We start from the raw sequence: 22,898 nt of genomic DNA, 5'->3' as shown, positions 1-22,898 counted from the left end.
TTCTCTTCCTTCTTCCAGCATCTGAGATAAATGTGAGCTGCCATTTATTAAATAATTTTTGAATGATTCTTTTTGGCTAAGCGTTATGGTACATACTTGATGTGAATTGCTTCACCTCATACTCCCAAAACAACGCAAAAAGTTAGGATTGTAACATTCAGAAAACCAAGGCTAATAAAGGTTCAATAATGGGCCTAAGGTCACACAGCTAGTATAAGCAAAGGCAAAATTTAAATTCAGGTAAGTCTGACTTCAATGTAAAGTATATAATAATGTGTGGCTGATGAAATGTCGGGGTTTTCATGGGCAACAGCATTTTCAGGAGACTATATCTCTGCCTGCTTCTCTCTCCATCCAGATTCCTTTCTGGTCTCCTCTCTGTCCCAGCCCCTGATTCTCCTTCTTGCTCCTGTTCTCAGTGGACTCCAGGTATCCCTGACATGTGTTTCTTCTAATCACCAGCTACCAGAAGTGTCCACAGTTGTCCAAATCATAGTGTCTCTCTGAGAGGCACTTGAAGCTCAGGCTCATGGGCTACTGTAAGGATGATGGTTAACTTTATGTGTCCACTTTACTGGGCTAAGGGGTGCCCAGATAGCTGGTAAAACCCAGTTTCTGGGTGTGTGTGTGAGGGTGTTTGCAGAAGGGACTAGCATTTGAATCAGTAGACAGTAAAGAAGTTCCACCCTCATCACTGCGGTGGGCACCATCCAATCTGGCCCTAATACAACAAAAAGGCAGAGGGAGAGTGAGTTTTTGAGCTGAGACATTCGTCTTCTCCTGCCCTTGAGCATGGGAGCTCCTGGTTCTCAGGCTGAATTACACTGCTGGCTTTCCTGGTTCTCTATCTTGAAGACAGCACATGATGACTTCTCGGCCTCCATAATTGCATGAGTAAACTCCCATAAGAAATGTATCTATCATTTGTGTCTGTCTGTCTATCTATCTACCTATCCATCCATCCATCCATTTATCTATCTATGATCATGCTCTTTCTCTGTATCCTTTATCTGTCTTTCTTCTATCTAGCTACCTATCATCTATGATAGCTATCTATGTATCTATCTATCTGTCTGTCCATCTGTCTGATCTATCGATCTATCGATTATCTATCTATCTATCTATCTATCTATCTATCTATCTATCTATCTATCATCTATGGAATCTATCTATCTGTCTATCTATCTATCTATCTATCTATCCATCTATCTATCTATCATCTATCTTGGTTCTGTTTCTCCAGAGAACCTTGACTAATACAATAGGGCACTCAATGATACACCTTTGTCCCTTCTCTCAGAGCAACCTCTTTATTTTAAAAGTTTCAGCATACCTCCAAAGCAGCCTTCGGCAACATCTTCTTTCACAGAGCCTCTGTGTATATCTTTGGAGTCATGTTAATACTTCCTGAAACAGGAGACCCTCCTCTTGGTTACTCTGCAATTCACTCCCTTTTGATGAGACAGGCAGGTGTGAATGGAATTAATTTTTGGTTCCCATAATTCTTGTGTTCATTTACCAACTAGATACACTGTAGTTGTTCTTTATTTCCTCCCACTTTTACAACTGGTGGCTGGAAATTCTCTCCCATCTCTGCCATGCGAGTGTTATGTGATCTTCAGTGGGACCGCTTGGCTATATTCTACTGTGGACTTCTGCTCTTTCTTTCACTCTGTATGCAGTCCCAGAATCCCAGGCACAGTGCAGAAAAAATATCTACCACAGCCAGAGGAGCCTGGGGCGCACTTATTTCATAGCTAATGTTAGGAGGATAAACATGTTTATAAATATGGATGGATACTGGTGTCCTCTTACTGGGTACTCTAAAAAAAGCTGCATAACCACCCTCTAGGTTTTTTATTTTATAGTGATATCAGGAAATTAATGCAACAAATTCCCTTTAATAATGAATATACCCATACTGTAAACTAAAGAAAATTGTCCAAAGAACACCTTTAAGAAGCATGAAGCCAAAAAGCAACTTACGGAATTCTAATTCAGTTTGGCTGCCATTTTATGGTTTAAATGTGCAACCCTTTCTATGCTTATTTCTTTAACTGCTGTACTTTCGGCATATAGTTTCTCCATTTTTTAAGCCTCTCACATTCATATTGATTCCTGGGATTAGTGTGTCGTATCAATAGTTTCTTGTACAATGTCATCCAGATACATGTGCAATCAATTTCAGTTGATTAGCAGATTTCTTTTTGGTTTTGTGACAAGGGGAATGGTTAATACATATGTCTTTCTTTGAATATCAGTATTGTATTACATTGTAATGTCTATGTGTGTGACATAATACATCCAGCTATTATCTGTTTATTATTTTCTCTCCCCACCTCACCCTGGAATCCTGGAATATAACTTCATGAGTACAGACATTGACTGTTTAATTCACTGCTATAAACTTATTGCCCAGAAAAGCAGAATATCATGAACAAGCTATGTTTATCACAAGAGTTTAATAGTTGTTTCACACTGGAAAATGTATTAATGTAATTCACCACATTAATGAATCAAAGAGAAAAACCATACAATTATTGCTTTAGTGCATAAAAAAACATTAGGTGCAATTTAGCATCCCTTCATGATATAAGACTTCTAGCAAAGTAGAATAGAAAGGAATCTTCTTAAGGTGGTACAGGGTACCTAGAAGAAAAATAAAGCATAGCATATATAAAATTTTATTTAAAGACAGTCAATAAAACACAGAGAGAGATCATCTTTGCTCACACATTGGGATGTGGTTTTGTTAATGTGTCTGTTGCCCTCAGTTGATATCTAATTCAACATAATTGCAGCAAAAACTCCAACAAAGTTTTTCATGCTTGAAAAGCAGATTCTTACATTCATGGGGAAGGGCAAAAGGGCCAATAACAGTAAAAATTACTCTTGGGAAGAAAAAGGTGAAGGAATTTGGCTTAGCAGATACCAAACTATATACAAGGCCGTGATAATGAAAACAATGAGGTATTTCTGTAGGGAAAACAGAGTCACATATATGAGTATAAGGTGACAACTTACTGCAGTGGTGGTGGAGGTGAGTGGCTAAAGATGGATCATCTCATAAGTGATGCTTATTCCTAAGTAAACGAACAAAATTGGATCTTTCTTCACAACATGCATGAAGTTAAATTCCAGAAAAATTAAATATCTATAGGTGAAGAGCAAAATGTTCAAAGTTTTAAGTATAGTATAGAAATGTATCTTTATATTCCTAGGGTAGATTTCTCAATGGGAAAAGCAGTATCCATAAAAGATTGATAAATTTAACTTTGTTAAAATTAAGCACTTTTTAACATACAAATATCTGTGAAATTTAGTACCCAAAATATATAATTTCTAAAAATTGAAAAAAAAATATAAAACGTTTGTTTAAAATAGATGCACCTAAGGAGGAGGGAAAATGCAAATGTTTAACAAGTTTATATAAAGATGCTTTCTGCCTCATTAGCAATTGGAGAAATACAATAAATGTTTAAAATACCATGTCATAGATTGGCTAAAGTTTAAAACTTTCACGGTACAATGACGATGCTGGGCAAAGGGACCTCTTCTCCTCTATTAATGAAAATTTAAACTGACCCATCCACTTAAGAAGACAATTTATCCTTGTCTTGCAACTTTAAACATGTATGAGCTTCCTGTAGTAGTGACGTCAGGGCCTTGTTCCCATCCTGTTGGCCAACGCTGGAGCTGACTGCAGGTGAGATGAACAGGCTCCATACACACTGATAGCTTCTCAAGCCTCTGCCAGAATTTGCTGGTAAAACGTACAATTGGCCTGACAGTGCCAGAGCATGAATTTCCCCCAGAACCACCCCGCACATCGAGGGACAAGAAGTGGTGGATAAATAGCCCTGCTTTCTGTCTCCATGGAGGGACAGTTCTGAGGTAGGTTTAACAATCTTTTGAATGTTTTCAGTGGGATTGGTTCCAGCTGCCCACAGCAGTAACCACACATGATTATACCATTTATTGGCGTTTCTTCCTTAGTTGCTGTGTTTCCCCATTCCTTCACTTTGCTTCCTGTCATAACTTTCCAGGTAAACTCCCATGCACAGAATTATTTGTCTCAGGACATAGATTTTGGGGAATCCAAACTAAAATACCCTATGGTCTAGCAGATCCCCTCCTGGATAAATACCCTAGAACGATTCTTGCATACCTGTCCCTAGAAGTTATTACACTGTTAATAGCAGCATGTGATAAGAAAAACTATCTAGCAACAACTAAATGCCCATTAATGAGAGAATGGATAGATTGTGATGTAGTTATTTAGGAAAATACTATACATGTGTAAATATTAGTGATCTACAGATGTATTAATTTATCTCAATAAATTTTAGAAGCATAATGTTGAGTGGGAAAAGATGCTGAGAATACATACAGTATTTTTCTTATTAAATTCAGAAACCAGTTGAACAATATACTAGCATTGATTCTATTGTATTTCTAAGTTAGATGGTAGGTTCATGGGTGTTTGTTTTAATATCATGCTTCATGGCTCACATATTTATTAATAAAAAATGAAAAAATAACAGACACATCTCAGATACAATAAAAACATTTATTACAACTCATGTTTGGAAAGTTTTTGATACCATATACTAAAATACATCAGTTAAGGGCTAGGGATATGATTATTATACCTAAAGGCATTATATATTTTCATGGGTTTTCTAGTTCATGTTTAAATGTTCCAAAATCTGTAAGATTTATGAAGAATCTTTCATAGGGAAAATCCACTCTAAACATTTCTACTGTTTTGCTAGGTATCTTCAAATAGAATAGAATTTCAATGTGATAAATTAGACTCCTTGGTTATATAGCTGACATACCCTGTTGATGTTCTAATATGTGATAATATGTTCAAATATGTGATAACACATTTTGATTTATTATAATGCTTAGTCCCATATAATCCTAAACTATTAATAGTTTTGTCATGTTTGGGATTTGTGGAAATTTCAAAGTGGTAAGCGTTGGGACATTACATGCTGGATTACTAAAATCATGCAGCACAAAATAACTTGCCCAAGAAAAGTGCACCTTGGTGCTGAATTTCCTCTTTTTTTTTTCCACTTGAAAGTATATGGTCTTAGAATAAGTATTTATATAATTTACAAAGACTAACAAAATCTATTCTTTTACCATGTTTATAAATTATTGGGTCATATTTAACAAAAAGACTGGTCTTTCTAAGTTTAAGTCAGTTTTAAAATCTGAAATTCTCTACATATGAAGAAAATGAGACTCAATCAAGTATCAAAAACAGGTGGCCAAAATCTTAAGAGAATTATGTGGAAAGAATAAATATGATGTAAAGAAAGACTTCATGTGTTATCTTCCAAAATACTATCACTGCTAATAAAAAAATCATTAAGCAAGCCAATAAAATATATTAACCTATGTTTTGAAGCATGTATCTTATAATAATAAGATTCAAAAATACATGAAATAAAAAGAGATATAAACTGGAGCTCGATCCAGATAACTTCCTGGTTTCTGTAACTGAATGTGCAAATAATTAGTTTAAAATGATTCGGTGGAGGATTAAAATGAATTGTAAATCTGGGATTTGTGATTTGAATAGTGATGATAAAGCCAAGAAAGTTGCTTAGCAGGAACAGATACCCTACAGTAACTTGTCTGGGTTAATAATCACTGTATACCTTGTCCTAATTCCTGTAAGGATGGAAAATGAAAACGCTAAAAGTGTTTGCAAAAATAGAGATGTATGTCCACTTTGAGAAATGCACACACACTGCTAATGACTGCAATGGATGAATCAGGACACCTTTCCAATTCTTTCCTTTGTTTTCCAAATGAATACGATCTTCATTTTCATTCAAGAAAAACAGAGGGGAGCTTTGGATTTGGTATTTCTTTTCTACAGTGTTTATGAATTTTCAAAAGGATACTTTTGATGTTAGATAAGAAAGCAAAGAGAAAAAAAATTGCTTTGAGGTAGAAAAAAATCTTTGTTTGACATGCCATATCTGTGCTAATAAATGATGAGAAGTTTGGAAAGTGATGAGGTGACTTTTATTGTGTACTTATTTATGCCAGGTACTGTGAGACAATGACTAAATTTCGTTTCTTTTTCTAAAACTCTTTTGTAAAAGTCGGAATCCAGAAGCAACACAATATTAGTAACAATCCCTTGCATTCACGGATTTATAATTTATTAAGCAATCCTTCTTACCTAGGGAAGAGGAAACTTTATTTACTGTATGCGGACTACATGCAGAAGCATGGAGGTTTTATGCATTAAAAAATTTACTCATGATATATTCAAGAGATGGGTATTATTTCTGCCATATTTTGGTTGACAAAGCAGAGATGTTACAAAATGTGAGTGGATTGTTCAAAGTCACAACCAGCAAGTTGTTGAAGCTGAGTTTCAAATTCAGAACTTCTCACTCTGCTGGAGAGTCTCTTTTTGGCGTGGGCAGTGGTCAAGCCAGGAGATAGCTGTCGAGATACCTAACATTGGCAACTTATAAAAAGGCAACACTGCAGGGTTTTGTTGTCCACGTTTCTGTGTTTGGCATCAAAAGTATTCAATAAACTCGACTTGCTCTGTTTTATGTGTGCCGACAGTAAAGGTGTTCATAAAAATTGCCATTGTGGGCTGGGCGCGGTGGCTCACACCTGTAATCCCAGCACTTCGGGAGGCTGAGGCCGGCAGATCACTTGAGGTCAGGAGTTCGAGACCAGCCTGGCCAATATGGTGAAACCTCGTGTCTACTAAAACTACAAAAATAAAAATTTGCTGGGCATGGTGGTAGGTGCCTGTAATCTCAACTACTCATAGGGGAGGCTGAGGCAGGAGAATCTCTTAAACCTGGGAAGGCGGAGGTTTCAGTGAGCTGGGATGTGAGATGGCGTCACTGTACTTCTGCCTGGGCGACAGGGGAGGCTCCGTCTCAAAAAAAAAAAAAAAAAAAAAGTCATTGTGATTTTTAAGAAGAAACTGTCCTTTATTTTCAATTATTTTGCAAATGAGATTCCTGCCTCTGTGGGTAATAACAGTGATTAATAATAAATCTGTTTTAACCTGTTTAAAAGTCCACACTTACAGAAAGAGAGACTTGGCCCAAAAGAGAAAAACCCACAATAAGGGGAAGGAGATGACAGAGCCTCTTACTTAAAATATTGAATGATTTGAGAGAAATGGAATTCAGAGTTCCCTTTTAAATCACAACTGGTAACCAATGGGTCTAGAAAAATAAAGGACAGGCTTTGATATTTCAGAAATCACGTCTCCCATCTTGCTGAGGAATTTTGCTCATACTCTCAAATATTAACTACAATGTGCTGTGAGAAGATTCTAACCACTTGCCCAACTGTTATTCATACTCTACTTAATTTGGCACAATTCAAAGATGATTTCCTGTGTAAAAATAGAAAAAGAAAGGAAAAAATGTCCCTTTTCAAAAAACTGTGGCATTAAAATATGACAGGTTGGAGAAATCTTGCCACAGACAATGTCTGCTTGTCTCTGGGATGGACTTAGTTTTCCCAGGTAGTGATATTGATTCCTTTCTCTTTAACCATTTGCTGTTTCCTAACACAGGAGTTTCTAGGAAGTAACTTGACTGTGATTTTAAAAATATCCCCTTTCACATTTCTCTGAATTTAACTTCAGGATACACAGGATGGCCATTAAAAACCCCAGTTCACTTAAGTACTGAAATGTTCCCTGCTCTATCCAGTATGCATCACATTTGAAAGAAACAACTGGCAGATTCTTTGCTCATGTGTTTGACAAACCATACTCTGACTGAAGAAGATGGAGTGGGATGAAATGATGAAAGACAGGAACCACAGAGGCTGAAAAGTGACCTAGAAATCTTAATTTTAGCAATCATAGCTGTGTCTGAATTTAAGTTTACAGCAGCGAGGGTGAAATTATAGTACAAATTACCATGCTAGGCCAGAGAAATTATTCTCTGCTGCATGGTTATTAAGTGATAGATAAATAAATCACACTGTAGGACTGATTGACAAAATCTAAGTGACCTAAAAGCTAAAAGGGGCAACATGCAAATAGTACTGTGTAATCACAAGGCATTTTAAAACTGAAATGAGATTTGTCACAGCAGAGAAATCTTAAAATGATATCTGCTTGAGCTATCACTAAAGTCATTCATCGGAGTCCTTAATCTCAAGGAACTTGCAACCCGATGGCCACATATTAGTGCTTATTTTTATTTTTTAAAAAAGCCACAGGGGAGCCATGTTGAATACAGCGTGGACCAGAGTTGTTTTCAAATGCCGTATTTTAGCAATTTTCAAGGACTTTTTTTTGACATCTTAACATCTTTGATATACAGTGATTTCTTAGATTTGATTAAACATAGTAGTAAAGATAGATGTATGTGGGTTCTTCCATACCTTCTCTCTTGCTTGATAAAAGGGTAGAGAAGTCTGTCAGCATTAAAGGTGAAATTTACATCATCAAAAGCTGTGTCCACATGTTGCACTTGGCGTTAACTTTCTTGGGCTTTGTTAGCTGACAGAACTCCCTGGCCCTAAACAACCTTGGAATGCAATGAAATGACAAACCGTGGTAGGAAACAGGAGTAGTGTAGCCACTCCACTGGGTGGTGAAGATAAGCAATTGAGGAAGCACCCAGTCAGTGCTGTTGAGCAATTTGTTTCCTTCTTAAATTTGAGAGTCTCAATATTGTCCAATGATACTAAATCTGATTCACATAGGGGATCTGGCTTTTGAATTTTACCAATGCACCTTTGGTTTAGTTTATCGACGAATAGATGTTTAGGTCTTTGGAAGCTATAATATCCTCTGCTATCTCTGTTCTCTCGGAGCTAAAGTAAGATAGGGACATAGGACTGACTCTTACGTATTCAAAATTATACAGCATTTGCAAAGGGACAATTAAGAAGTAATGAATCAGCTGGGCATGGAGGCTCATGTCTGTAATCCCAGCACTTTGGGAGGCCAAGGTGGGCGGATCACCTGAGGTCAGGCATTAGAGACCAGCCTGGCCAACATGGCAAAACCCTGTCTTTACTAAAAATATAAATAATTAACCAGGCGTGGTAGCGCATGTCTGTAATCCAAGCTACTCAGGAGGCTGAGATACAAGAATCACTTGAACTCAGGAGGTGGAGGTGTGGTGAGCCAAAATTGTGCCATTGCACTCCAGCCTGGGCAACAAAGCAAGACTCTGTGTCCAGATAATAAATACATACATACATACATACATACATAAAAGAAGTAATGACTCAAAGATTAGTCATCTGGCCTATAGAATGAGGGTATTTAATAAAGCAAACCTTTCTCTGAGAGCTGAAACTTTCAATTATGTCATATGACTTTGCCACCAGAATGAGGACCAGTAGGAAATGGTTGATTAATTTGTCAAAATGGGAGGTTCTGAGAGGTCAAACTTACAAGTTGTAATAACTTCAATAAAATATTAATCTTTGATTTAAAAAAATTTGAAGGTCAAGATACGATATAGAATCATATTTGTTGAGTCTTCTTTGCTAACTACAAACTACAGATATATTCCACAATCTAGTCTAGTTTTCTTTTCTCTGCTCCCAAGGACAAGCACATTTATAGATAGGAGTATATAGGTCTAAACCACACAACAGGCCTATCTATAATCGTGCTGAAGTGTATGAAAGGAAGGATGCCTGATTCAGGTCCAGTGGTTTTGATGATGATATCTATTTGGGATCTGAAAATGCATAGCTATTTGGTCCACATGCAAAAATGTGGAGTATCTGACAACTTGTGTGTTTGTTCTCTTTGTGCTACTTCTTGTATGATCAAGAATAGATTTTAATAATTTATAACTTTTGGCCTCACTTTAATCCCTTCTATTATTTTCTATTACTTACTAACAAATTGTCCTCTCAACAAAATGTTTAAGTGCATTCTCTTAGAACATTAGAGCTCATTATCAATGTTAACATCTCCTCTCCAGGAAAATACTCAATTTGCTATTAGAAATAACACAGTTTACTGCAAGTTCAGAAAACCCGTCATGATGGATAATGCTTCAGAGGATGGATGTAGAGCAGCATTTTGCCGCTCTGGAAGTATGTATCTGACATTTGACATGCAGGCTGCCCTGGGCACATTTTTGGCTTTGAAATACTGTACTTAACTTGCTTGTTTAATGTTAAAAATCTGGATTTATGGCAAAAATTAGTTTTAAATCAGATCTTGAGAAAACGTGTTAGTAAAAATCAGAAACTAGTTGAGGATTATCTTGGGTTATAACTGCTTCTACTTAATGTTTGAGTTCCCTTCCTCCTCTTCTTTGCTTTTTAGTAACCCTATTCCTGTCAGATACCCAATTCTTTCATTCTTTCTATGATTTATGCAGTTTACTACTGTATTGGACAACACCTTCCCCCATATCAATGTTTAAAAATTATTCACCTCGTTCTCTCAGAGTTCTGATTTTCTACTAGCTGACTGGATGAATTCAACGGTGATAATAGCATAACATCTACTAATGACTGACTCTTTCACACTCTAGCTGCACTTGAACCAGAGGCTACCTTAACTGTTACATTTTAGGTTGGGGTCCACAGAGCCAGTACTTACTTAGAAGATCTTCATTTCTGTCAAGTGCAAACTGCTTCCCTGCAGATGACACTCTAGGACATGGCATTTGCTTTAAGAAGTGGCTTTAATGTAGCGTCTTCATGATATGTTGTAAGTCTGTAAGCACAATGGCAGTGGGCCATGGCATATTTTGGAATCCTCCAACCCACCAATCGTAAGCAGCTGAATGACCACAGGACTGGCAAGTAAGATAGAGAAAGGATGTATTAGAAAAAAACACAAAGATCCAAATTATATGAGACTTAGTCCATGGGTTTCAATAACTGTCTCCTCTACTTTCCAAACATTTTCTTTTTAGATATTTTGTTTTACAATATTTACAAGTCATGTAAATGTCACAGAAAATAGAATATTTTTAGCATCCTTTTATCAGTTCCAGACTAGCCCTTACATCTGGAAGTTTATTTACTTGTTTATGTATGTATCAAAGCAATGTATGCACATAGTTTAAAAAGAATGACAGAAAGAAAACAAATTGTATCAAAATCTTGTGAAAAATATAAACTATTCCCTGCTTCACCCTTTCCCAATCTCATTTCCTGGAAGCATGTTTCTGATATCATTTGCTATTTCATAACCTATTTATTTTAGATATTACTTGCTGACTTCTTGTTTTAAGAGAAGGGAAATGTCCTCCCTCCAGTTACCTACCTTTTTCCTCTGAAAAGTTACGTTGTCATATTTGGTTGTAACATTGTTAAAGATTTGATTTATTTTGACCTCAAAACACTGTTTACTGTTGAGCCAAGTAGTGTACTACTTTTCGTTCTTGTATAAGTATTACTACTTGTTCTCTTTCTTTCTCCTGGTCCTTTCGGCCTAATTTCTTTGTTCCCACTCTTTTTTCTTAACCTTCATTTTCTGCTTCCTCAGACTACTTCTTACTCTGGAATTAGCATTTGCTTTGGTTTTTATATGCTTAGATTTCTATATATCTACTAGAACTTTTTTTTATATATTTGTCAAGTCACTATTAATTTTTTTCTAAATATTCCTTTTAACAGCCTTATTTCTCATGAAATAGACTAATAGTTTCTCTTTTCTAATACAATATTAGTGAGCATAATTGAAGTTGTCTTCTACTCCCTGTATTGTCTCTGTTTCTTAAGCACTTTATAGTGTTTATTTAGTTTGGGTCTGTCCTTCATTTTGGAGCCTTTCCTATAATCTATGATGATCTTGGCTGCCATTCAGATTAAAGAATAAATCACAAAGAAAATAACTGGATGAGCCTATTTGCATGGAAAGAACTTGTTATATAAGACAGCTGTGCACTGGAGTGATAAAATCATAAACTGGCATTTTCATGTAGGCATGTAAATGTCCATTTCTGTGGGGTCTACTTGGGACAATTCAGTTTCTCCAAAGAGGAATCTTTGCTGTCAGTATGAAAATCCCAACCACCACAGGATTCAGTGTTCCCAAATCCAGGCCTATACTATGTCTGTTTCTCCAGAGCATAAAGATTCAGGGCATGTTTGTCACTGGCTGTGTGGAGGTTGGGAGGGTATCTAGGTATCTAACCATTCCTTACACAGACATCCAGTCAATGCCTCTATATTCAGCCTTGAAACTCTCACCACTTTCCAGGTCACCTGGTTCACCCCACACTTGAGCCTCTCTTTGTGGGATGAACTGCCTTGCAATTTTCCCCTGCAGAAATGTAAGGTTCATGTTTCTTGTTCTGCTACATCAATTACCTATCTTCAGTCAGCTTCTGTCCTCTCAAAATTTGGTAATATCTCTTAGTGGCTGCTGTCTCTTCAACCATTCTCTTTGTCTTTGAGGGTATATTCTTTAAAAAAAAATTATCTAATTATTTTAGTAGAGTTCCACAGGTAAGCATATATAATGATATGTGCTCAATTGATTGTTTTGTACTGGTTGTCCCAGTACATACATTGAATTTCCAAGAAAGGCTGCAGTAGCATCTGTTTATTTCATGTCTTTATCATAACATTATAGTTACTTGTGTTATAGATAGCATTAGATAACTTACTATCTTAGGATAATACCGAATTATGCAAGGTGATAAATTGTATTAGAATTTTTAGATATTTCCAATCTGATTATTATATTTATAATAAGACTAAAGTAATTAGAGACTGTTAGTGATTCAACTGTGAAATAAAATTTTTCAATTACTTATATTTTACATTTGGGGATAGTTTTAACTTAAGAATAATCTGAATTCACAATCTATTTAAAAGAAAAAAATCAGTAGCCATAAGTTCTATTTATAGCCATAAGTTTTATCTTATAGCCATAAGTAGCTATAAGTTCTATTTGATGCCAATTGCAACTATCTTTAATATCACACAATTAAAACCTGTAGACGTAAGTAAGAAATAACAAGTAAATGCAATTTACTTATAAATAAAGGAAGTAAAGAAGGATTTTATGAAAAATACATTACAGCTACTGACACTCATAACCAGTTTTAAATGTTGGATTGGTCCAAGCAGTTTCATTGTTCTCACATTGATTTTATAAATGAAAAATGTTATAAATTTAAACTTAAAAGTAAATCATATAGCACTTTAATCTATTTTATAAGATGAGTTTCTCCATGAATACTCTGGTCAAGAAAAAAAAAAAATGTTTCTTGACCAAAAAAAGGGAGAAAGAAAGAGAAAGGAAAAAAATTTTTGCAAACCAGATAACGATCTTAAGTTCCTTTACAGCTCTACAATTTTATGATTGTAAGTCTCTTAAATTACTCTGTTTCACTTCATCTGTAAAGTCATGATAATAATACCTACTTTTACAGAATTATGAGTATCAAATTAGATACTGTATGGGGAGCTATAAATTCCTTTAGATGTGTAATTTATTATTAATAATCAAATCTGTGGAAATAAGAAAAGCAAAAACTCCGTGAAATTATAACACAACATGCAATTTCTCTTTCCACTACTGATATTTATATACAGAGTTGTCCCCATACGTCTCCTTATATTTTTTAATCCTAACCTAAATAGTGGTATAGCTTTAGTCACATGGTCAAATCACATTTGCTGTCAAATGCTGCTTCCCGCAGAAGAAACTCATGGGTATAATTATGCAGCCGTTGAATTTTTATCAGTAGTGCCATTCCTTTGTCAGAAGATTTCAGAGAACACTGAACTCAGAAGGTGGAAGTCCTCTGTTATAGCAGCTGAGCTCCTTCATGCCATATTCATAGAGGGGTGCAAAGAACATAGCCATGCAAGTCTGCCCAAAACCTTTATGAAACACATCTTCCAATTTCATTTATATTTAATTTTTCAGTTATTACCTGTACCCTCAAAACACCCCTGTCAAGGGTACAGGAGTGTGGAGATCAGAAGTGTTCACTGAGGCTGGGTGCAGTGGCTCATGCCTGTAAACCCAGCACTTTGAGAGGGTCAGTGTGGGTGGATCACTTGAGGCCAGGAGTTTGAAACTAGCTGGGCCAACACAGTGAAATCCTGTCTCTACCAAAAAAAAAAAAAAAAAAAAAAAAAAAAAAAAAAAAAAAAAAATTAGCTGGGTGTGGTGACATGTGACTCTAGTTCCAGCTACTTGGGATGCTGAGGCATGACAATCGTTTGAACCCAGGAGATACAGGTTGCAGTGACCCTGTCTCAAAAAAAAGAAGTGTTAATTCGGTTGGTTTTTATGGCCTTTAGTGAAACTGCCAGAATTCTAAGCATATATACTAAATCATTTAAAATGTTCTTTGTAGTTTCTTATGTAGAAAAAAATGGTAATAGGGCCAGGTACAGTGGCTCATGCCTATAAACCCTCCCAGTGTGTTAGGAGACTGAGGCAGGTAGATCACTTGAGGTCAGGAGTTCAAGACCAGCATGACCAACATGGTGAAACACCTTCTCTACTAAAACAATACAAAATTAGCTGGGTGTAGTGGGGCACACCTGTAATCCCACATACTCGACAGGCTGCGGCAGGAGAATCACTTGAACCCTGGAGGTGGAGGTTGCAGTGAGCTGAGATTGCACCATTGTACTTTAGCCTGGGTGACAAGAGTGAAACTGCATCTCAAAAAAAAAAAAAAAAAAAAAAAAAAACAATGCCCGGAGAGGTGGCTCATGCCTGTAATCCCAGCATTTTGGGAGGCCAAGGCGGGTGGATCACAAGCACAGGAGATCCAGACCATCTTGGCCAATATGATGAAACCCCATCTTTACTAAAAATACGAATATAAGCTAGGCATGGTAGTGGGCACCTGCATTCCCAGCTACTCAGGAAGCTGAGGCAGGAGAATCGCTTGAACTCGGAAGGCAGAGGTTGCAGTGAGCTGAGATTGAGCCGTTGCACTCCAGCCTGGGCGACAGAGCGAGACTCCGTCTCAAAAAAAGAAAAAATAAGAAAAGAAAAACTTAATAGAACTTCTTTTTTTTTTGTTCCAATAGAGTCTGGAAGTGATTTGCTAGAGAAGAAACAATCTGTATGGGAAAATTTCACCTTCACTTTTGGGGTCTATTAAAAGCTACTACAAATATTTGAGAGTTATTGACTTCTTACTATGAATACATGCACTATTTAACAACAACGAAAATAACCACCTGGCATCAAAACAGTTCACAACTTGCTAACCAGTTTTGAAAACGTTGTCTCATATGGTATCTATATTATTGTTAAGTGGATGTTCAGATCAAGGATCTGCTGCATTATGGTGATATTTCTCCTGGATCTGTTTCTCTCCTGACATCATTTTGCATTTTCTTCCCTCTGTGAGTTTTGAGGTATGTTTACTCTGTGATGTCCTAAAGCAGTTGACATGTCAAATAGGAGACATAAGTGAGAGGTCTTCAGTGACTGGAGCCCTTTATATTCTATTTTTAAAAATCTGTTTATAATAGAAATTTATTGAATAGAAACAGAAGCTGTAGTTGGCATTAAAAAAAAAGACAATAAAATTTCTGACAATTGTAGGCTTGCCTTCTTTTCAAAAAACTAGGAAGGAGAAATCCCACCATATGCGTCACTGAATAAGAACACCAGCCTCCCCGAGCCATCTCTAAATGTCTATTTCACACAAAAATTATACAGTGGTTCAAAAGCCCAATATTTTAAGACAATCCTGAAATGCTGTTCATTATTGATCCCAGAAGGGAAAAGAGAAGACTGATACGAGGACCACTGGGATAAGCAGATCGGTATTTAGAAAAGACGCCTATTCTTTATACACAAACCAAATGGCATGAGCAACCATGAAGAGGTCTTAACCATGACATGTAATTTTATAAACTCTCTATTACTTAACAGAGTAGTGAAGGAGGGACATTTGGGTTAATAGCAATTTACCATATCACCAATTTTTAATTAAATAAACTATTAAAAGATACTCAAAACTATACCAGATGTTTTATTTTTAGGGTTTTTTTGAGGAGATGGGCTTGTGATTCAAAAGTTATATTAGGCCCTTTTCATGCTTATTATAGACATCATTATCATACACAGAAGTATATGAAAGTACCCATCATAAGGATCAGATAAACTTAATTACGGAAAATTAAATATCACTTATGGATAGTATGTCTCACCACAGGAAATCATTAGAAAAAGAAGTGGAATTAACTTAATATCTTTTTAAGCTCCTTAAAAGTGAGTCTCAGCCTTAATTGATGGACATATGGACACATATTCTCTGCTCAAAGTATGGACCTCATTTGGAACTCATCTGAAAATTGACCACATGGCCTGTATTGCAGAAGGGATGCCCCGTTAACTCGCAGTGCAGTGCTTTGCAGTTTGGAGAACTCTAATTATTCAAAATATATGCCTACTATTAAAAGGTTTTCTTACAAGGCTCATCAATGTATTCCTTCCCATCCTTACTGTCTTTCATTTTAATCTTGTTTATCTACATATAATTTCAAAGGGTTTAAAAAAACAACTACTGGAAATTAGGTGACTAATTAAGGAAGAGAAGAAAACAGAAGGAAGGAAAATAAGAGGAATCCTGTGGTTAAGTCAGTAAGAAGAAAGCAGGACACAGGTCTTGTGCACTTTCTACAGCTGCAATTGGGTTCTGAGCTTCTGTGTTTCCAAAGCTAATGGGAAAATAGGATCAAATACTTGATCCATAGAGTGCACTGTATAAATAACCATTTTCCAGAAAATGTGTAATTATTTAGGAATTGCCGCCTGAAAAATGTCATTCATAAACTTCACTGTAAAGCAACTAATACACCAAACGTAAATTAAATGGGAGGAGGGGATACAACTTGTTGCTACAGCATCACAAATGGCACCAACTGCGACCCTAAGACTTAACAATGGCCTTTATGTCGTTATCTTCAGTTCCAGTAGAATGGACTGAACTCAATAAATGCCACCAAGTGACTGGTCAGTTGCCAAGTCAAAAGTCTACACTGAGCTCTAAGTCAAATATAATTAGTGATCAAGGGGTCAGACAAGCACACTTGGTCCAGAAAAGCAGTATTGCTCAGCAGCTAGTTCTTACATCCAGACTTTATCAGTACACCAAACCAGGAAATATCAGTGACGTCCAGACAAGTGAATTTGTGAGCCTTGCTGGTAGATTTTGAAGAAGTAAAGTAGCCTCCCAATCATGGTCCATGGGTCATTAGAAGGGAGAGATCATATAGCTGTGCTTTTTCGGGGTTTTACATTCATGAAAATCTTTATGTTTAGAATTGTCAGGGTATCTTTGAAAGAGGCCATCAATGTAGTCAGTATGTTTGTGTATCTTTGTTAAAAACATTAATTAAATATAGACACTTAAAATATACCATAATTTTTGTAACTTCCTTAGCTCTTTTTTACTTTTTACTATTCTATAAGCTTCAAAGCTATAAGTTGGATTTCTTTCAACTATTGAGAGGCCTTAGATAAATGCTAAGATTTAAAACTACTCTACATGCTCTCCCCCAGCATCATGAGTACCTGGATTACAGCCACAGATGACAATCTAGAAATAACTAAACTGACTTAAACTGGAATTGGAATGCCCACATCAGGCTAGAGAACATTGAATTACGGACCTAGCAGTGATAGTCATGTGGTAGCCCCCAAACCCCCAAGGCTCCTAATGATTCCTGTAGACCTCCTCAAACCTTACCCAAATTGATCTGTGTGACAAATAGCTGGCTGAAGTAATGGTATATCACGTCTGAGAACAGATTATAAAAAGACTGTGAAAGACTGCAACTTTTACCTGAGCATCTCTCTCTTTCTCTCTCTCTCTCTCTCTCTCTCTCTCTCTCTCTCTCTCACACACACACACACACACACACACACACATACACACACACACACACACACACACACACACACACACACCATCCATCCATCCTGTGGAAAGCAAGCTAATATATTGAGGGCAGACTTATTGATAGTCCCACATGATAAGAAACTGAGGCCCTCTAACAGCCTGTAATGAACTGAAGCCTGGCAACAACCACATGAAATAGTTGGGAAGCAGATCTTTTGACCACAGCCAAGTTCTGGGATGAATGCAGTCATATCCTGAGTCAGAATACTCCAGCTAAGCTAGAAAAATACTGATTCTAAGTAGAAATTTAAGTATATATATTGTAAACTCTAGAATGATCACTAAAACTTGTATACAAATTGATATGGTACATAATGCAATAGATAATTTAAATGATATACTAAAAACTGTTCAAAATAAACAGAAAGAAGATAAAAAAGGGGAAGGGGATAAACAAAAGCACAAACATCAAATAAGTAGTATTATAATTAAATATAATTATAATTAAATATAAAGTATATTATTATAGTCTAAGCATTTACATTAAGGGTGAATAGTCTAAAAATGTTGATTAAAGTACAGGTTGTCAGAATGGATAAAATGTATGACCCAGCTACATGCTGCCTACAATAAGCTCCTTGGATATGGGCAAGCAAAAAGGGAAGGATGGAAAAAATATACCATACAAACACTAATCAAAAGAAAACATGAGTGGTTACATTAATATCAGACAAAGTGGGTTTTAGAGCAAAGAAAAACACCATAGACAGAGAAAGATGTAACATAATGATGAAAGTATTCACTTACCAGGATAACAAAACATTTCTCCATGTGTACATACCTAAAGACAGACAACAATTCACATGAAACCAAAACTAGCAGAATTAAGAGAAATAGACAAATCTACAGTTGTTGTTAGAGACTTCAGCACTGCTCTCACAGTAATCTGGAGAAGCAGGAGACAGAAAATCAGTAAGCATATGAAATAAATGAACATCACCATTGACCAATGGGATCTATTTAAACTTTATAGAATATTCCATCCAATAGCAATTCAGAATGTATATTTTTTTTCAAATGCATTTGAAACATTCACCAAGACAGAACTCATCCTCAGGGAGATGGGGGTGGAAGTTGAGATGACATTTTAACACATGTGAAATAACTAAATTAAATAATAAAAGTAGGTTACATAATCATAATGAAAGTAAAGTAGAATCTAAGACAGATAACAGGAAAGTCTCTAAACACTTGCAAATTAAAAACACTATGATTATTAATATTCAATACTATTATTAATAATCAACACTATGATTATTTACAAAATAATCATAGAGGAGGTAGACAGGCTTAGAGGAAGCTAGAAGATGTTTTGAATTGAAAGAAAACATAAAACATGCCAAAATTTGTGTGATAGGGCCAAAGCAGTGCTTAGATGAATGTCATAGCATTAAATACTTGTGTTAGAAAAGAAAAAATAAGTCAAATAAATAATCTAAACTTTTCACCTAGGAATGTAGAAAAATAGTACCAAAGAAATCCAAAGCAAGACAGATGAAGGAAGGAAAACAGATTAGGACATAAATTAATGAAATGGAAACACAAAACTCATCAGGAACATTCACAAAAATAAAAGTTTGTTCTTTAAAGAGATCAGCAAAATCCATAAATCCTAGCAATACCAACAAAGAATGAAAGAGAAGACAGAAATTATAAATATCAGAACTAAAAGAAAATACTATACTCTGCAACTGTTAAAAAGAAATAAGAGAATACCATAAACAAATCTAGTTACATAAAACCACACATTTGAGTGAAACAGACCAATGCCTTGAAAATCACAAACTTCCAAAACTCACCTAAGTTTAAAGATATAAACTGGATAGTCTTACAACTTTTAAAGCAATTTAATTAGCTATTTTTTTAAACTTTCAAAAATGGAACTTCTAAATGGTGTTACTGATTAATTCTATCAAATATTTAACAAAGAAACCAATTCTTCACTAGTTTCAAGAAAAGAGAAGAAGAAATATTTAATAATTTATTTTATGATGACAGCATTACCCTGCTAACAAATCAGGCAAAGGCATTACAAAAAAATTGTACAAATCAATATCCTTCATGGACAAAGATTTTAAAAATATTAACAAAATTTCAGCAAAGTAAATTTAGTCATATTTTAAAAAATTGTACATCACAACTGATTGGGATTGATCACAGGAATGCAGGAGTGGTTCAATATTTGAAAATCAATCAATATTGTTTACTATATTAGTAGCCAAGGAAGTAAAGTCTTATGAACATATGAATTGACATGGAAAAAACATTTGAGAAATTCAACATCCATTTATTATTTTTTAAAAAAAAGACTCAAGAAACCAGGAATAGATGGGAATTTCCTAAACTTGCTAATGAGCATTAAAAATCCACATCTAACATCATGCTTACTGACGACAGACAATATTTTCCTCCTGAAGTCAGGAATAAGGAAAGAACGTACATGCCAACAATTTCCAGCCAACATTGCACCTTAAATCTTGGCTAGTGCAATAAGGCAAGAAAGAAAGAAATGGCACAGGCTGAAGAACAATAAATAAAACTGTCTCAAACCATAGACATGATCGTCTCTCTAGAAATTGGAATTTCTGTATAAGAAGTCCTAGAACTAAGTTAATTTAGCAAGGACACAGGCTATAAGATCAACACAAAAATCAATGGTATTTCTGTAAACTAGCAATGAACAACTGGAAGCCAAAATTTTATTATAGCTCCAAAACAGGTGGAATACTTAGATGTACAAATCTAAGAATACACATACAGGATTGCTATGCTGAAAACAATGCTGATGAAACAAATCAGAAAAGATCTAAATAAATGAAGTAACATATCTTTTTCATGTACTAGAAGACTTGCCATATTAAAGATGTTTATCATTCGCAATTGAGCTACAGATTTGATTCAATTTTAATCAAAATCTCAGTAGAATTTTTTTAGCAATATAGAAAAGATTTTAAATTCATGTGTAAAGTGAAGGAAGTAGAATGGCCAAAAAATTTTGAAAGAGGGGAATAAAGTTAGAAACAGATTACTCTTTTAGGACTTACTATAAAAATAAAGACTTGCCTAGATAAACAAAAGCTGAGGGATTTCATCAACACCAGATCTGTTCTATAAGAAATGCTAAAAGGAGTTCTTCAATCTGAAAGAAAATGATGTTAATAAGAAATCATCTAAAGGTACAAACTCAATGGTAATTGTAAGTACACAGACAAACACAGAATATTATAATGCCATTATTGTGTTGTTAACTATTCATATCTTGAGTAGGAAGACTAAAAGATGAATGTATCCAAAATAATAACTACAACAATTTTTCAAGACATAGACAATATAATGAAATATAAATAGAAACAATAAAAGGTAAAAAACAGGGTATGAAGTTAGAAGTGTACAGTTTTTATTATTTTTATCTTTGCTTGTTGTCTGTTTTTGAAATTGGTGTTGTCATCAGTGTAAAATAACAGGTTAGAAGATGTTATTTGCAAGCCCCATGGTAACTTCAAATAAAAAAAAAACCTACAACAGATACATATAAAAAAAGCAAGAAATTGAAACATACCACCACAGGAAATCACCTTAGTTAAAAGGAAGACAGAACAGAAGAAAAGAAGGAAGAGAAGACCACAAAACAACCAGAAACAGACAACAAAATGGCAGTAGTAAGTTCTTACTTACTTATCAATAATAGTAAATAAAAACCTTGAATGTAAATAGACTAAAATATCCAATCAAAAGACATAGATTAGCTGATTGGATTAAAAAAAATTGACCAAGGATCTGCTGCCTACAAGAAACACACTTCACCTATAAAGACACACATATGAGGGATGTAGGGATAGTTAATTTGTACAAAAATATACTTAGATAGAATAAATAAGATTAGTATTTGATAACCCAACAGAGTGACTACAGTAAACAATAATTTATTGTACATTTAAAAATAACTAGAAGTTTAATTGGAGTGTTTGTAACACAGAGAAATAATAAATGTTTTAAGTGATGGATATCCCATTTTCCCTGTTATCATTACTTATTGTATGCCTGTATCAAAGTATTTCATGTACCTCATAAATACAAATACCTACTATGTACTCATAAAGATTAAAAATAAAAAAAGACACTGTAAAGCTAAGTAAAGAAAAAAGTAGAATATTAGCAAAGGAATAGACCGATAGATCAATGGAACAGAATGGATAGTCTAAATATAGACCCAAACCAATACAGTTAATTAATTTTTGACAAAGGTGCAAAGGTTATTCAATGGAGAAGGATAGTCTTTTCAATAAATTAAGTTGGAAAGTCTGACACTAAAATTGGTATGCAATTGATATGCAAAACATTAAGTCTTCATTTTAAACCTTATGTAAAAGTTAAAGCAGCTCATAGATCTACATGTATAAAGACTAATACCATAAAATACATAGAAGAAAACCTAAGAAAAAATCCTTATGATATGAAATTATACAATGAGTTATTAGAAGTAAAAACACAAACCATAATTGGACTTTATCCAAATTACTTTGTGTGAAAGCAACTACTGAGGATTAAAAAGAAAAAAACCTAAAAGGAGGAAATATTTGCAAATCATATATCTGCAAAGGCCTTTATTTAGCATACATAAAGAATGCTCAAAACTCAATAGGAAGCAAAAACCCAACTGAAAATAGACAAAATACATTACACCCAAGATGATATAAATAAGGCAAATCAGCCCATGAGAAGATGAGCAACATAATTAGATGCTAGGGAAATGCAAAGTTAACTTATGATAAAATCCCACTACATATCTATTAGAGTGTCTAAAATGAAAAAAATTATGCCTATACCAAAAACTAGCAATGGAACAGAGAAAATGGGAGTCCCCTACATTGCTGGTGGGAATGGGAAGCACTAAGCAGGGAACAATTTAGCAGTTCATCGTAAAGTCAGACGAGCATGAACCACAAGACTCAGCAATTCTATTTCTTGAGTACCTACCCTTAAAAAATGAAAATAATA

General features: G+C 35.1%; 1 long non-coding RNA gene across 1 annotated transcript in view; it reads right to left on the bottom strand.

Moving 5' to 3' along the window:
- Positions 1-10,121: 10,121 nt before the first annotated feature.
- Positions 10,122-22,898, bottom strand: part of LOC141584238 (uncharacterized) — a 671,799-nt gene continuing 659,022 nt past the window's right edge. The window contains exon 5 of the long non-coding RNA XR_012517148.1: positions 10,122-10,796. This is a non-coding gene — a long non-coding RNA (uncharacterized LOC141584238). The remainder of the gene's footprint in view (positions 10,797-22,898) is intronic.

This window comes from Saimiri boliviensis, chromosome 4 (genome assembly GCF_048565385.1).
Source record: "Saimiri boliviensis isolate mSaiBol1 chromosome 4, mSaiBol1.pri, whole genome shotgun sequence".
Classification (NCBI taxonomy): domain Eukaryota; kingdom Metazoa; phylum Chordata; class Mammalia; order Primates; family Cebidae; genus Saimiri; species Saimiri boliviensis.
The sequence above is the reverse complement of the archived record's forward strand: the minus strand, read 5'-3'. Positions and strand labels throughout refer to the sequence as shown.